Source organism: Nyctereutes procyonoides, unplaced genomic scaffold (genome assembly GCF_905146905.1).
Source record: "Nyctereutes procyonoides isolate TBG_1078 unplaced genomic scaffold, NYPRO_anot_genome, whole genome shotgun sequence".
Classification (NCBI taxonomy): domain Eukaryota; kingdom Metazoa; phylum Chordata; class Mammalia; order Carnivora; family Canidae; genus Nyctereutes; species Nyctereutes procyonoides.
In genome coordinates this window covers 7,757,951-7,775,507 of record NW_026575148.1, presented here as the reverse complement: position 1 = coordinate 7,775,507, position 17,557 = coordinate 7,757,951, and positions in this window count along the sequence as shown.

Here is a 17,557-nt window from a genome sequence, read left to right as displayed (position 1 = left end):
AGTGACAAAGGTGAAGACATGTCCACGACACAGCAATGGGTCCAATCTTTGAACAGAACCATAAAAGTCTCCATGAGAAGATTATGGCCTTCTGGAGCCAAGACAGGTAGGAGGAAGGATAGAGTCCCTCAGTCCAGAAACACCATTCCTAAAAATTCACTGAGCTATTACCATTAAGTTACCTCTGACAGATGTGTTCTGACACATTAGCAGAGAAGCACTCATTCCCCACAGGGAGTTCTCTGCGTTTAGCCAAACATACTAAGTTGTGTTCGAAGTCAAAATAATTGCCCACTCCTGCGCTGGAGAGTTTCAAACACAGTGACTTGCTAGGTGTCCAGAAATTGATCACTTCATCATCAAATGAGCCAGCCAGGGGAGCAATTGCTCCAACACGAAGGTTAACAGGCAAGAAAATGGATCGTCTTGTGGTCACAAATGTTTCTGTTGCCATGACTAAAAATTGCTGTGATTTTTTTTCTTTAAGTTCAGATGCCTGGATATTTTACTGCTGAAAATGTCAAGCCACTGAGTTATTGGTATAATAACTGACCACTTCATGATAGCATTTCATGACTGTTTTTTCTGTGGTCATGCAGTCAGCATTACAGATTATGAATGAATTTGAGCCATTGCTGATATGCTTTCCAGCACGCAGCATTATTGGCTCTGAAGGAAGCCTTGGCTTTGTAGACTGTGAACGTATATTATGAGTAATACCAGGGTACAAATATTAACAAACCTTTAAACGTGCTCTCTGTTTCCTAATAAAACTCTTGTAAGATCCTCTAAGGAGCCTGCCTCAGGTAACCTTGGAGTTCACTCAGCTTATTAAGTTAATACAGTAACGTGCAAAGTCAGGGTTTCTCTGATTGTTGCTGCATGCAGTAGGATGTGATGGTTTTTAGAAGTGGCTTATTTAAAGGCTTTGAACTTCCTTAGGGAAAGGGTTCATGTAATGTGACTAAATTATTATAATCATCATACATATTCATTAAATCAAATTATTTTTCAAGCACATACAGAATAAAATATGCTAGACTTGAATTCTGAAATAGGATAACAGCTTTCTAATGCAGGTGTGCCTCGCTTTAAACCACTAAAAACCAGCGGTTTTCTGATCAGTTAACTGTGTGTGAAAGGGTTCCTTGGCAGTGTCCACGCCGGGTGAGTCCCTCCTGGAGCATCTGTTCTCTCACTAGCATCTGTTATGAAGAGGTCTTGCTGACTCATATCTAGTCCTTAGACACCAAGAAGATAGCTAGATAATCTTTTAAGACCACCCAGGTTTGGGTACCTTTCACCCAGCAATATCTCAAAAGAGATCTTTTGGGTAATATTTCAGAAAACAAATGACCTTCTTTGAGGAGACCCAAAGTAAAACTGGAAACAGATTTATTTGACAATTAAGTTAGATAAATATCACATACAGCATATGTAACCCTGGTGTGGTCTTATTTACTTTCCTCACAGAGAAACTAGTGAAGTCTTTGGCCCTGGGTGGCTTGGGTCAACCCCTTTCTTGCATCATCCACCTTTGGGATTCCCAGTGACATTCCCCAAAGGGGCTTCTCAGATTCTGTCTGCAGACTCTCAGCCTTTCCCTCTGCCTGTAGAAAGTTTCTCTGTTACAGCAAATACTACTATGGGTAATTTCAGCCCAGATTTCTTGCTACCCCGTGAACATTTCTATGTGGCTTTATCTCATATTGGTAGTGTTGCTCCCCTGTGATGCTCTTCTCTGCATCTAGATCCAGATTTGTACATTATCTCATTGTTAACCTGCATCCTAGGTTAGGCCTCAGCTACATCTCACAATTTTTCTTGGATGCACTGCAGAACACCTCCTGGCTTCTGGAGAGTCAGGACAAGAGATGGGCAGAGAGGACGTCACCCTGAATTCCTATCTATGCTTTAGCTGGGGTAGTGTGGCTTTGAGTTCCTTGCAAACAAACAAATGGAGAAGTTTGAATACTCCATGATCAAAGGTATCCTTTTCTTGACAAAGTCACCACGGAGTTGGGGAACTTAGTGTCTGTATTTACTGTTCTATTTATCTATTGATGTGTTATAAAACCATTTGAAACTTGGCAGCTTACAAAGACAACCATTTTATTGTTATCTCCAGATATTATGGGTCAAAAATTCAGGCTGGGCTTAGCTGGGTGTTTCTTTTGTTCCCTGTGGCAGTAAAAGAGTTCACTTGGTGATTTTCAACTCTTAGGTGGGTCCTGGGGGCAGGAGGCATCCACAAAAACCTCACTGTCATGTGGCTTGATGCAGATGGCAGAAAGGGTGGGCTGTCAACATAAGTTCCCACACAAGCCCTCTCTAGCATGACAGTGTCAGGGAAGCTGGAACTCTTGTTTGGAGCTCGCAGTTCCCAAAAAGAGTTCTAAGAGACGGGAAGTAGAAACTGAGAGGCTCTTAGGGCCTTGGCTCAAAAACTGGCACAGTGGTACTTCTGCTAATATTTTATTAGTTACAGCAGTTACAGAGCCTTCTCACATTCAAAAGGAAAAAAAAAAACAGATCTCTTGTGAGAAGAGTAGTATACAATATGAAGCCTTCTTTAATCTAGCATATCTACAGGGGCACCCAGGTGGCTCAGTGGTTGTGAGTACTTGCCTTCGGCTCAAGTAATGATCCTGAGGTCCTGAGATTGAGCCTGCAGCAGGTTCCCTGCACAGAGCCTCCTTTTCCCTCTGCCTATGTCTCTGCCTTTCTCTGTGTGTTTCTCATAAATAAATAAATTAAATCTGAAAAAAATATAGCATATATCTATAGACCTCTACATGACCCAAATCGCTATAAGCATCAGTGACTTTAATTCTCCTTCTCTTTCTGGCATCAGTTCTCTTCCTGGTCTTGTACCCTAGACTGGCCAAGATGATCATCCAGCTGAATTCACCCATACTGGCCAAACTGGGGGAGTAATAGTCTCACATTGTCCATTATATATTTCTGAACTGACTTCCAAGAGCACTAACCATTCCCTATCAGTGATTCTAGTATACAAGATGAAGAGGTTTTGCTTTGGCTAGAGTTGCCAGATAAGATATAGGATACCTAGTTAAATCTGAATTTCAGATAAACAAAAAACCATTTTTAGTATAAGTTTTTCTCAAATATTGCATGGGATATATTCATACTAAACAATTTTTTGTTTAGTCTCCTAGCCTTAATATTTTGGTGACACAATTAAAGCAATTACTTAAATACATATCAAAGAGCAATAATGAAGATGAAAGTCACAGAATTCTTTTAATTCTTTGACTTTTCTTTCCCATTACAAGAGGTTTATAATCTCACCGGGAGGGTAAGGGTGAGACGAATCCAGTTCTGAGATCAATCAAAGCTTACAACCACCACTTTGCCAATCTATATATGAATGGCTTTTATTAAAAAAAAATTCTGTTCAGCAGATGCTTTAATAATTCCTTTTTTAAGCTGAAGAAAATCTCTGCATTTAAGCATAGCCATATAGCAAATGTATACAGAGTCAGTCAAAAATGTTTATTGAGTGTGTACTATGTGTTAACAATGATTAACATATGGTTCTTGCCTGGCAAGATTTCAGAATCCAGGAGAGATACGGCAACATGAATAGGTAATCACACAACAATGTGATAGTTTTTCAAACAAAACAAAAGCGCAGTTCAGTGTGACTAACAGGACTCAAGGAATTGGGGATCTTAGAGGAGGTAACATTTGATCTAGTCTTGAAGGACCAGTAAGAACTTCCCAGGCAGAGAAGGAGAGCAAAGGGATTCCCAGCAGGGATTAAAAAAAAAAAAAAAAAAGTCATGAAGTCATGAAGGAGCTGCTATACTTGTAAGGCAGGGAAGGTTCTGGTCTAGTCAAAACTCTGAGGAGGGACAAGAGCCACAATCTTTCAGTTTCACTCATACTACTACTACATAGGAATGATGAGGGATGGCCTCAGTCCAAATCAAAACTCTTGAAGAATAAGAGCAAGTGTCACAGGGCCCAACAAATAATCAAAGGTGAATCTAACTTCTGTAAAGATAAAAGTAAATTGCTGCTGTAGCTCTAACAACTTTTATTCCTATTTCACTGTGGCAAAAACCAGCTTTCTACATGAGGCTGGTTTGGAAGTTTCCAGGAAGTAATTGGCTACATTTCAATTTTGGAGATGCTGCAGAGACATTTCCCAGGTAGGTATTATCCTGTCATATTGCATGGAAAAAAAAAAAGAGCAAAAAGCTTCTAATGATTCTATTACAAATCCTGTTGTTAGCAAGATTTCAATCTGGCTAGAAAGCAAAGATTCTGTGCCTGCTAATGCTATGTATGCTTGAGTATTATGTAGTTATAATTTATGATTAGAGATGGCTCAGTGGTACAACATCAGTAGGAGAACATGGCAAACAGCCAATGTGCAAGTCTAACAAAATAACAGAAACTGTCTTTCTGATGTGTAACATGACTTCAATTATTTGATATGTCTTTCATAACTGATTTTATAATCGTATTATAACTTGAAAGACAATGAGATACTACTACACACCTATTAGAATGGCTCAAATTAAATGGCAATATCAAATGCTGATGAGGATACAAAGTGGCTAGAACACTTACATATTGCTGGTGAGAATTCTTCTTTGGAAAAAAGTTTGCAGTTTCTTGTACAGGTAAACTTACATGCAGGTTATCCCAGAGATATGAAAACTTGTATCTACACAAAGATACGCATATAAGGGACACCTGGATGGCTCAGCAGTTTGGTGTCTGCCTTCAGCCCAGGGAGTGATCCTAGAGACCCAGGATCGAGTTCTGTGTCAGGCTCCCTGCATGGAGCCTGCTTCTCTCTCTCTCTGCCTCTCTCTGTATCTCTCATGAATGAATGAATGAATGAATGAATGAATAAATAAATAAATAAATAAATAAATATCTTTAAAAAAAGATATGCATATGAATGTTTACAATAACTTAATTCACAAATGCTAACAGCCAAAAACAACTCAAAATGTTCATCAACTGGTGAACAGATAAATTGTTATATCCACATGACAATAAGAAAGAAAAGCTATATATAGATGCACCAACATGGATAAATCTCAAAAGCATTATGCTAAGAGAAAAAAATCAGACTCAAGAGACTATCTACTGAATGATTCAATTAATATGTTATTACAAAACAGGAAAAAAATATAGAAATGGAGATCAGTAGCTTTGGTAGTTGGTCAGGGGAAGGGCATACTAAAAAGGCTAATGAGAAATTATCCCATATCTTGATTTCGGTGGTAGTTACATGACTACATGAATTAGTCAAAACTCATTGAGCTGTACATCTAAAAAGTGGGAATTTTACTATGTGTAGATTATAGCTCAAGAAAGAGCAAAATCAACTTGTTATTTAAGTCAAAAAAAAAACGAAATATGAATGGGCATTATCTTGAATTTTCATTTGAGTATCGTTTGACATTTCCAGCTCTGGAAGCTTTTGACCATTCGTTAGACTTTTATTGAGCATAACATATATCCTAAAGATCATATTTAAAGATAGACTTGAAAGTCTATCAGCCATTTGTAGCCAGTTTTGAGAGAATTTATTCCTACTAATTATGGCATTCATTGTATGTAATAAACTCCCCTATGTAGCTAGTTACGTACTGTCTTTTAAAAAGATTGAGGATATAGTCACTCAAATTATTTTGTCTTTTATGGTTTAGATGAGGAATCCCAACTGACTCTGTAGTTTACATAGATTAAAATGGCAAAAAACAGGCCACTTGGGAATATTAACACAGTGGCAGCCAAATAGTTGTATATCTTGAGCACTGTATTTTATGAAGTAGTCCTGAGTACCACAGAGGGAAATATGGACAGGTTTCTTTTACTGCTTTCTTTTTTTAAAAAATAAATTTATTTTTTATTGGTGTTCAATTTGTCAACATACAGAATAACACCCAGTGCTCATCCCATCAAGTGCCCACCTCAGTGCCCGCCACCCAGTCACCCCCACCCCCCGCCCACCTCCCTTTCCACCACCCCTAGTTCGTTTCCCAGAGTTAGGAGTCTCTCATATGTTCTGTCTCCCTTTCTGATATTTCCCACTTATTTTTTCTCCTTTCCCCTTTATTCCCTTTCACTATTTTTTATATTCCCCAAATGTATGAGACCATATAATGTTCGTCCTTCTCCGATTGACTTACTTCACTCAGCATAATACCCTCCAGTTCCATCCACGTTGAAGCAAATGGTGGGTATTTGTCGTTTCTAATGGCTGAGTAATATTCCATGGTCTTTTTTTTTTCCCCATGGTCTTTTACTACTTTCTTTCTGCAAAAGTTCTTTTGCTTTCTTAGAACATTGACAGAGACAAATCTCAAAACACAAAGCCAAGACTAATTCACCAGAGCAGCCAATGTTTCCCTTTGAAAACAGGTTTCTTATCTTTCTTGTTTTGATAGTCTTGGTGTTGGGATGTAATACTCCGGAGGTGTTCCTTCAATAGACTAGACTTCTTTTGTGAATGGCTAATCTAAGTTAATAAATTGCTCATCAAGGGGACAGAAAAAAAAATCAGTGGGTCTTGAGAAACACAACAAAAGAGTAGCCCTTAGACCAATTTTCTACAGTGACGTCTGAAGCATGTCAGGAGACATCTGGCACTAAGTTTACAACCAACTACTCATCAAGTGAGAGGCATGGAGAAAATTAACCTTAAAAATCCATGTAGCATTGACATTATAAAGCACAATCATATTTAGGCAAGTTTTCCATTAAACTATGTGCTGTGAATGTACATGTGAACTGCTGGTTATATTGCTTCGTATCAGTGTCTTTCACCCAGTGTTCCTGGCAGTAGTACTTTTATGAAATGTGCATGTGCCAACAAAGCAGTAACTAGTGTGTGGTGGAGCAGGGAGGAGGCTCCCAGCCAACAGGAGCATGGGGGCTGGGCAGGCATAAAGTACAACTTTACCAAAGAGCAGAACATTTTGATGTTTCCCAACATTGTGATTTGTTCGCCCAGCATTTCAATACGTTATTGGAAGCCAACCGCTTTAAAGTGATTTTATTAGAATATTTCAGCCTTTTTACACTGCCTCCCTTTTGAGTGTCTTGTTAATTTGAACCCAGATACTGAATTAGTTAGCAAATTAATAGGCCTTTCTATAAAAATAAGAATTCTCTATTATTCTGCCTTTAATTTTTGACACTTAACACATGCATATACTTATTTTAGGGTATTTGCATTTTTCACAAATCTTCTTGCTGACTGAAATTGTTTAAAGGAGCTAATACCTGGACCCTTTGTTCAAGTATTTGGCATTAAAACTGTTATTTGTTTAAATTTCAATTTTATAAGTCTTGAAAGTTCATTTATAGATTAAAGTTCCTTATCATTCAAGCCATAGCCAGGGATTTGCAGAACAGTTGTCCTGAGACACTGGAAAATGATGTTAATATCCCTAAATAACATAATTAATAATAATAGCTAATCTTTACCATATGTCAGGCTCTGTCACTTTACTTGTATTAGTTTATTTGAACTTCACAAAAAAATCCACAGAATTAGGTATAAGTACTTTAACAATGAGAAATGAAGTCAAACATCCTTCCTGTATTCACAGCCCTCTTTGCCATCTAGGTGAGCAATCATACTTATCCTGTGTAAGACTATGAGAAACAAAGACTGCCAAATAGTAATTTTAAACAAAGATGAATTTATATGATTTCCTGGCAAGGAAGGTCTGCATTACTCAGGTACAAGCAGTTCTCTTATCAAGCAGCAAACAAAAAGACTAGATTTAGAGCCAAAAGAGGAGAAAGGCAATATTCTGAGTCCAGGATTCTGCATTATGGATTGTTTCCATCCCTTCTTTGCAAATGGTCATTTGCTGGTTTTACATCACTGATGCAGAGAAGGCAGGTTTCCAAACAAGTCTAAGATGAGTTGTGAAAGATGCCAGTGGGCCTAGGGTCATCCAACAAACATGCTGGATGCACGTGCATTAACTGTGGCTAGATTTCTACTTCACAGCCAGCAGATACCATGTGAAAACACAACATCTGTATATTGTGGTAGGACTAGAGTGAAATGGATGGGAATCAGATGCTTCTATGTTTCTCTATTCTCTGAGGACATGGACACACTCACTACAGAAAGGACCATACAAGATCAGCTCCAGTAATTTCTAATTTGCTTACAACCTTTATATTTGGAAACTATTCTGCAAACAGTGCTCCCAAGACTTATATGGGAGGTACAATAAACTTAGGAAAAATGTTTTCTTGTGCCTACTAAGATTTAAAAAACTTGGAAACCTGGCATAGCCATAACACAACTCAAAAAAAGGGGGGGGGGAAATAACAAAACAAAACAAAAACAATATAGCTATCTATTTCAGATTACCTGCTCCTAGCTCACTTTTGGCTCTTCTGCCATTAGTAAAAGACAGCTTTCTAATTCCCACTGTTTCAGGTTATCTTTCTGCTCAGTCAACAGGAGGATATAGAGTTTAAGAATACTCCAGCAGCTGGTGTAGCTCCTCTAAAATGTCATCCCAAGAACCATGTTTCACATCAAACATGAAGTTGGATGAGATAAATGCAGGCATTACTCCAGTCCTCTCCCTCATTGCCAGTAGACTGCCACAACAGCAGCAAATCCCTGAGACATAAGCACAAGTACATCTGGTTGGATATGGAGAAAAACCTTATTGAGAATAGAAATAAGAAATTGTCTATTAGCTTTCTTTCCTAACCCCCAAATTTTCCCCTCAGATTGTTCTTTTGTATAAAGCAGTTGTTCCCCAAATCTCACTTTCAAAAACTAGTATTCCTGGAAAGAATAAGCACCTAGCCATATTAACTCCCTGCTCTAAACTTTCTAATACTGACCCTTTGTCAAATGCCACATTTCATAAAAGACTTACTGAAAAAGAAAGCTGCCTAAATATGTACAAATGACAACAATAACAACAAAACTAACTTTCAACCTGTACATTAAAAATACTTTTTAAGATTGTGTATAACGGTTCACGCTGAAATAGTCTCTAGTTCCTATGACATGTGTTATTTTAGAACTGACACTGGAAGACATAAAGATAATTCAAAATAACACAATGCCCAATTACCAAACACTGTCCAATGTGGAGGGACAATAGAAAACTATCAGGCCTACGAGAGTGGTCAGCAAGCTGCTATGGAATCTGAGGTTGGGTTAAATCCTAGGGTTCCTGTCTCTGAAAACCAGTCAGTCCATAATGCAAAATGAGGAATAAAGAGCCAAGACACATTTTCATCCACATCCACATTATTGAAATAGTTTGGATATAACCAGCACAGCTGATCAGACACCATCAGGAAAGATTTGATTCAACCAGCAGCCAAAGGTTCAGAATTTTACCTCATTATCTCTGTCCAATTTTTCTCACAGGATTCTTGATTCACCTGTTACTATATATTTTCAGCTGCTTGATTAGTATAGATTCACTATTCCAGTTTTTTTGCAGGAAACAAAAATAGCAAAGCTCTAGCCTATGTACCTTGAGAATTTCTCCTCTAGATAATGGAATGCTTCAACAAAAAATAAATTACAGAGAATTATATATAAAGTTACATGACAACTGCCATAAACTACTATCTTAAAAACAAATGCACACTAGCTGAAGATTTACATTAAAAAGTAATCAACCTAAGTAAGAAACCTAAGTAAGAAAAGATTTCCTGAAAGGAGACAGCTTATGACTTTACAGACATGGATTTTAAGAGAGAAGAGTAGAAGGTACTAGCAAAGGTAAAGATACTATACTGGTTCAATGGAAAAAATTTGGTATGGAGAAATAAAAGAAGATCTAACCAAAGCAGAAAATGTAGCAAGCCCTGTAGAAGAAAATGATGTCATGTAGAATGTGCAATTCAGTTAGAGTTTAGTATGTTGGATAGTTTTTTACTTAAAACAACATGGCTTCTCTTCAATAGGAAATACTATTCTGAAATTTTGTGTAAAGATTTTTTTAAATTAAATTTTATATAAAGCTTTAGACATTTTATAACATTTATCTTCTAGTTAAAAAATAACAACTGTTCTCGGTAGGAAATGTGAAAAATATAGTAAAGTACAATGAGGAGTTTCAAAATCTTCCAAAATACCACTACTTAGACATAACCATTGTTAACATTTACAGCCCTTCAATCATTATACTCTGTGTGTGTGTTTTATATTATATGCTTTATTATATGCAAAACTGGGTATCTTACTGCAAATATAGTTTTTTTTCACTTTTAATATTTTAAAATTAACATCTGCCTTATGTGACATTATTTCTAGGACTTTTTCCATTGTTCTGATTTCATTAATCTTTTTCCAGTTTGCATTATTTTTGTTTTTGTTTTTTTTTTCAGTTTGCATTATTTTTGACAAGTAGAAGCAATTGCAAATAAAAGATCCAGTTATACTGTCTGAAAGAAATAACAATAATAAATAATCTTTAGTGGAATGAATCTCTTAGCTGTATAATACCTTAATTTGGTTTCCTAGACTAAAATATTCAGAAATGACTATCTTAATAAAGATTTGATACACCCTGGTCCTGTGGAATACACCCTTACTATTTGTTCCAAATTTCTTCAGGGCTTTTAACGTATGTTCCTATTTCACTTTGGAAACCAGAAATCTTGTCTTAAAATTAATGATGAAATACTTTCCTAGGCCATTGTCAATATCATTATCAAGTCATATTTATGAAAGAATTGGGTAACATCAAGGGCATAACATCCTCAGTGGACCCACTGGTTCAAAATGTTGTAATGTACTACCCTTTCATCATTCCCAAAGTCCAACATGCCCCCCTTCCAAAATCAGCTTATCCTACTTGGGCATAAAAGCATTAGTTCATTTTTACTACATCTCCATGCAGGGCATTATATTCAAAAGAAAGATATAAAAGCACTATTATAAAAAAATAAAAAAATAAAAGCACTATTATTATTATGTTAAATGTGGCTATTCAAAATGACAATTCTTTTTCTTCTTACAAACAAAATACCTATCTATCGTCTATCCATCTATCTATCTCCATTATGCATTTAAATCTATTATTGGAAATTTCTTTCTATAGTTTGCTTGCTTCAGTATTCATCATAGGAACAGACATTAGGAAGTATCTTTTCACTTAGTAGTGAATGTTCCACAACTAGGGAATAACATTGGAGAAAGTTTCCCTATTAACTGATGAAGCTTTCTTCTGGGGATGCACAGGTGTTCAGCAGCTCTGACCAGGTATCATAAGTAGATAAATATTTTATGCCTTGCTCTCCCTCTATTTCTGAAAACTTAATGAAAAGTTATGGAAATGAACCATTTCAACAATTATGAAAATAAGCCCAGGCAAGAAGGTATCTATGCTGGCTACTACTTAGAACTGTTCACCTTCCTCTATCATATAGAGTATGGTTACCCTTTCAAAGCCTGGTGGATAGAAATGTTCAATGTTAAACTGGCAATCTTGGCTGATGACTTTATTTTTTTTAAATGAGAAAGTGTATAAAACATATTACTTAGGTTTGGCCACTTGCAAAAATATTACAAGACAGAATATTTTCAGAACTCAACAAAAATGCTTGCACATTATTCTATTAGACATTGCAAAAGGAAATTTTCAGAGACTGGCAATTTCCTTTTGTACATAGCAACATGTGTTCCTTCTCTGCAGATAGGGAAAAACAAATCAGATTTTTCTCAACTTCCTGGGCATTGAAAACTGATTCAGCTGGACCTATGCCAGCTGAACAAAAGGAGTCACTTAAATGCAAGAGAGTCACAGAATTTCATGAGAAAACAATAATAATCCCCGAGGTGAGCTCTATTGAGGAAGCATACTGCTAGATTTTAAAAATGAGAACAAAGAGATCAATTTTCTGCTCCATTCTCTCTTCCTTGTGTTCCTTTAAACTACTGAATGAGTGTACAAAGAAGCGAGATACACAAATGAAAGAAACAGAAAACAGAAAGATTGAATTGAAGTCAATGCATGGCTATAGAGCAAGAATTCCCCCAATTTTTTTTAAAGTTGTAACTACTTGAACATTTATTGACCAATACATTATAAAGCCTGAGTCACCATAAGGTGATTCAGTAAAATAAGTACTTTAACGGAATAAAACTTACAATAAAAATAACAATTATGTACATGATAACGAGGTCTAAGCTTAAGAACTACACATATTCTTTTTTTTTTTAAGATTTTATTTATTTATTCATGAGAGACACACAGAGAGAGAGGCCGAGACACAGGCAGAGGGAGAAGCAGGCTCCACGCAGGGAGCCCAACGTGGGACTTGATCCCGGGTCTCCAGGATCAGGCCCTGGGCTGAAGGCAACACCAAACCGCTGAGCCACCTGGGCTGCCCAACCTACACATATTCTAAATACTATTTCATACAGTCAAATTAAATGTTTCTGGCTTTGTCCTAATAGGAGAAGAAAAAAACTGGATAGAACTCCCGAAGAGTAAGGATCCGTAACAACACATGGGAACGTAGAGAGAATGTGGTCTGTCCACTTTTGGGAAATGGGACTCTAGGATATGAATGATGCAGCACTAAGAACCACAAATTCTCACCCCACAATCATCCTCCTTCAGGGCTGCCTTGCTGCCTACATTCTGGGGAGCACTATTAGTATTATATTCCATATAAATGGTGACCACTGGAACTGTACTATGCAAAAGCGATGTTTCTTATCCAAAGAGAAATGTCAGGAGAGGTTGGCTACTGTATGTTCCCCATCTCCCATGTATACTTCAATCTTCCATTCAAGAATATATTCAACAACCATTTGGGGGGAATTGTTATCAGTTGAGATTCTTTTAATTAAGGGGTCAGAAAATCCAATTCAACCTAACTTATTTTTTTTTAAAGGAATTTATTGTTTCATGTTCAGGGGTATACTGACTTTACACAAATAGATGGTATCATGAGAATCCTGTGTGTCTCTCTCCACTCCTTGGCTCCACTTCCTCTGTGTTGACTGTTCTTTGACAGTACTTTGTAAATTGTTTAGAGCTGTACAAACTACTAAAAGACAAACTTTTCTGTTACTAATCATTGCTCCTGCTTTCATCAATTCCAAAGGAAACAGACTTATCTTGTGAGAACAACCAGCCTATTAGTCAATAAATGGATATATAACTTGAGGAATAAAAGTGACCACACCCTTAAAATGAAACAGATAATTTGGTCTGAATCAGAATTGCTGGGGCAGGGCTTGAGTGCCTACTTAATATGTTGCGTAAGACCACTGGTCTGCACATTCAACAGATAGCACCAAGAACTAGTTTCCTACCTTTGTGAAATGTTTAAATGAATTCAATAGTTATTCTAATATTAAAATGTATCTAAATTATACTATTGCCAAACTTTTTATCTGTGGCAGTCTTAAGAAAGAGTGTTTCAGGTTTTCTAAAATGGCCAGGACCCACAGAAGTATCTCAGCTTTTCTCAGACTTTATTCCCTGTGTTTACTCTCACCTTCAGTATGAATTGCCATAAGTGTGTTGGCATATCTTTGAGGTATTAACATACATTCTTTTTTTTCTCCCCAGCATTTCCTCCATCCCTTTCCCTTATTCAAACAAACATGCCTGATTAAAAAAAAAAAAAAACCACTCTCTTGCGCCATACACAAAGATAAACTCAAAATGGATGAAAGCTCTAAATGTGAGACAAGATTCCATCAAAATCTTAGAGGAGAACACAGGCAACACCCTTTTTGAACTCGGCCACAGTAACTTCTTACAAGATACATCCACCACGAAGGCAAAAGAAACAAAAGCAAAAATGAACTATTGGGACTTCATCAAGATAAGAAGCTTTTGCACAGCAAAGGATACAGTCAACAAAACTAAAAGACAACCTACAGAATGGGAGAAGATATTTGCAAATGACGTATCAGATAAAGGGCTAGTTTCCAAGATCTATAAAGAATTTCTTAAACTCAACAGCAAAGAAACAAACAATCCAATCATGAAATGGGCAATAGACATGAGCAGAAATCTCACAGAGGAAGACATAGACATGGCCAACATGCACATGAGAAAATGCTCTGCATCACTTGCCATCAGGGAAATACAAATCAAAACCACAATGAGATACCACCTCACACCAGTGAGAATGGGGAACATTAACAAGGCAGGAAAACAAATGTTGGAGAGGATGCGGAGAAAAGGGAACCCTCTTACACTGTTGGTGGGAATGTGAACTGGTGCAGCCACTCTGGAAAACTGTGTGGAGGGTCCTCAAAGAGTTAAAAATAGACCTGCCCTACGACCCAGCAATTGCACTGTTGGGGATTTACCCCAAAGATTCAGATGCAGTGAAACGCCGGGACACCTGCACCCCGATGTTTCTAGCAGCAATGTCCACAATAGCCAAACTGTGGAAGGAGCCTCAGTGTCCATCGAAAGATGAATGGATAAAGAAGATGTGGTTTATGTATACAATGGAATATTCCTCAGCCATTAGAAATGACAAATACCCACCATTTGCTTCAACGTGGATGGAACTGGAGGGTATTATGCTGAGTGAAGTAAGTCAGTCGGAGAAGGACAAACAGTGTATGTTCTCATTCATTTGGGGAATATAAATAATAGTGAAAGGGAATAGAAGGGAAGGGAGAAGAAATGGGTAGGAAATGTCAGAAAGGGAGACAGAACATAAAGACTTCTAACTCTGGGAAACGCACTAGGGGTGGTAGAAGGGGAGGAGGGCGGGGGTGGGGGTGAATGGGTGATGAGCACTGAGGGGGGCACTTGACGGGATGAGCACTGGGTGTTATACTGTATGTTGGCAAGTTGAACACCAATAAAAAATAAATTTATTATTAAAAAAAAAAACATGCCTGAGAGGAGTAAAACAAGGCAAAAACCAGAAAAGCCTAACAGTCATTCTGGCTATGGTTTTCAACAGCCAAAGAACTTAAATGGATAATATCTGGGGTAGAGACAAAATACTCAGAAGAAATGAAGAAAGAAAGGTACCATATCTGTCACCTCCACCTACCCCCTCTGCCAGACACACATATAGACTAGAAATAAGTTCTCTAATTGGTGATTATAGAGATTTTGGAAAGCCCTATATGGAAGACATAATGGGGCCAGGACCCTTAGGGAGAAGACATAATTGTGGTGAATTTAAGCAGATGAGAATAAAGAAAACCCAGAGTCTCTCATGCTTCCTTACTCCCAAAGCTTGACACAGAAACAGCAAAAATTTTCCTGTACCCCACCCACTCAACTCCACCAAGATTGGCACAGAAATAAAAGGAGATAGAGAAGCTAAGAGAGCCAGGTGGACACAAATAGGAGAATTTTAGACTGTCCTGACTCAGCTGACTAAACCTCTTGGTCATCTGACATGCATTCAATCTTTCTTCTGGAGAAAAAAATGAACTTTGTGAAGATGAAATGTCATTTGCAGAGTGCAAGACCACAAAACTCGAACCATTCTGTTCCCAAAAAGTAATGTGTATATATTACAAGGGGGGGGGGGGGGAAGCAAGGGATTATTGACAAAGCCTTTACATCTATTCATAAGAATTCTTATATGCCTGTATTTTAGTTATCTATTGCTGCAATAAATTATTCCAAACTTAATGGCTTAAACTTATAATAATTATTTATCTCACATGGTTTTTGTAGGTCAAGAATTTCAGAGTGGCTTAGCTCTGTCAATTTGGTTCAGGTTCTCTCCTGAGTTAAAATGTCAGCTAAGACTACACTCATGTAACATCTTGACTAAGTCTGGAAGATCTGACTTCCCAGGTAGGTCATTTACAGGACGAACAAGTTCACCGTGGCTGTTGGCAATTGGTCTCAGTTCCTCTCCTCCACAAAACTGCTTGAGGATTCTCAAAATATGGTGGCTGGCTTTCCTGGGGAGACAGATAGTGAAGAGAAGGCAGACGCCACAATCTCTTTTATGACTAACATTCAGAAATTGCACATTGTTATTTCCTCCAAGATCCTATTGGTTATATGGATCAAATCTACTGATTATGAGAGAAGATCAAACAAGAACAAGAATGCCAGAAGGAATGCCTCATTAGGCACCACCTTGAAGGCTGGCTACCACCGTCTAAAGGAAGCAGTGTTTTTTGAACTTAACTCTGAATGAACTTTTTGTTCATTTCCCAAAGACAAGGCATCATAGGGATATGGAAAGATTCATCTTTGTTGCTTACGCCAAAAAAATGAAACATGAAACCTCATCAGTAAAGCACTGGGAAGCCATTGTGGATATATCTGATTTTTATTTAATTTTATTTTCAATGGAAAATAAGGGGTATTGCTATAAAAAAAAAAACTCTTCTGATTAATATCTGTTTCCTAAAATCCTAACCTTCCACTCATCACTTAATGAAAATAACCAACTAACTTAGGACCTGGCAAGGAGAATAGAGCTTTTCCTGATCTGTGTCCAAAGAATTACTAGCAGCAACTGCTGTGTACCAATGACTAATGGAGCATTTGTCGACTCCCACCTCTGTGCCCTGGTATTGTGTAAGCCCCCAAACCTGTGTATAATCCTGGAAAGGTAAGTAAAATGCAAATAGCACAATAAAGGCTTAAGCTAAATTAAGACACAGAAAGACGGTATAGGTTGTATTTCTTTCACACATGTCCAAAACACCCACTACCCAAGGATTCTGATAAAAATTGAACCAATGCTTGAAGTAGAAGACAAAAATATCACTAATTTTATCAACATGAAATAAAACAATTTGGAAATTTAATCTATTTGGTCACTTCACTTAGTCAACTCAATTTATTTTATTTTTTTAGAGATTTCATTTTATCTTTTTAATTGTAAATTGTATTTTATTTGAGAAAGAGAGCACAAACAGGGGAAGGGGCAGAGACCAAAGGAGAAGGACAAGCAGACTCCTTCAGGAGCAGGGAGCCTGATCCCAGGACCCTGAGATCATAACCTGAGCCAAAGTCAGAGACTTACCTGCCTGAGCCACCCAGGTGCCCCTAGTCAACTCAATTAAAAAAAAATCTTCAAAGGTTTTAAACAGAATTATATTGTATAGTCTTACTTCTATTAAAAATAACAACAATAATAAAATAATAAAATAAATCACTTGTATGTTAAGCACTATATACTAGGCACATTTTTTCATCTCATTTGTCTCCAAAAAAAACCTGAGATTTGTGCATTACTATTTACAGTTTTCACATGTGAAATCTCAGAGTCAGAAAGGTTAAATAACTTACCCAAGAATATTTAGTAAAGCCAGGGTTGAAATTCCTGACTCCAAAACCTGTGTTCACTACCCTTAAGCACATGTTTGCCAATAAAGTGGTCTCCTTTTCGAACAGAAAGCAAATTTAAAATATTTTGAGAAAAATATTTACTACAGAAATATCAAATGTATAACATAGAAGGAGAAAGAAATTCACCATCATTATCAATTCTAACAAGTACCTACTATGTCCAAAATACTCTAAGATTTTAAAAATAATAATTAAAAACATACCTCCAAAACTGAGCAGTGTGTCATGGCAGCAGCAGTGCGATG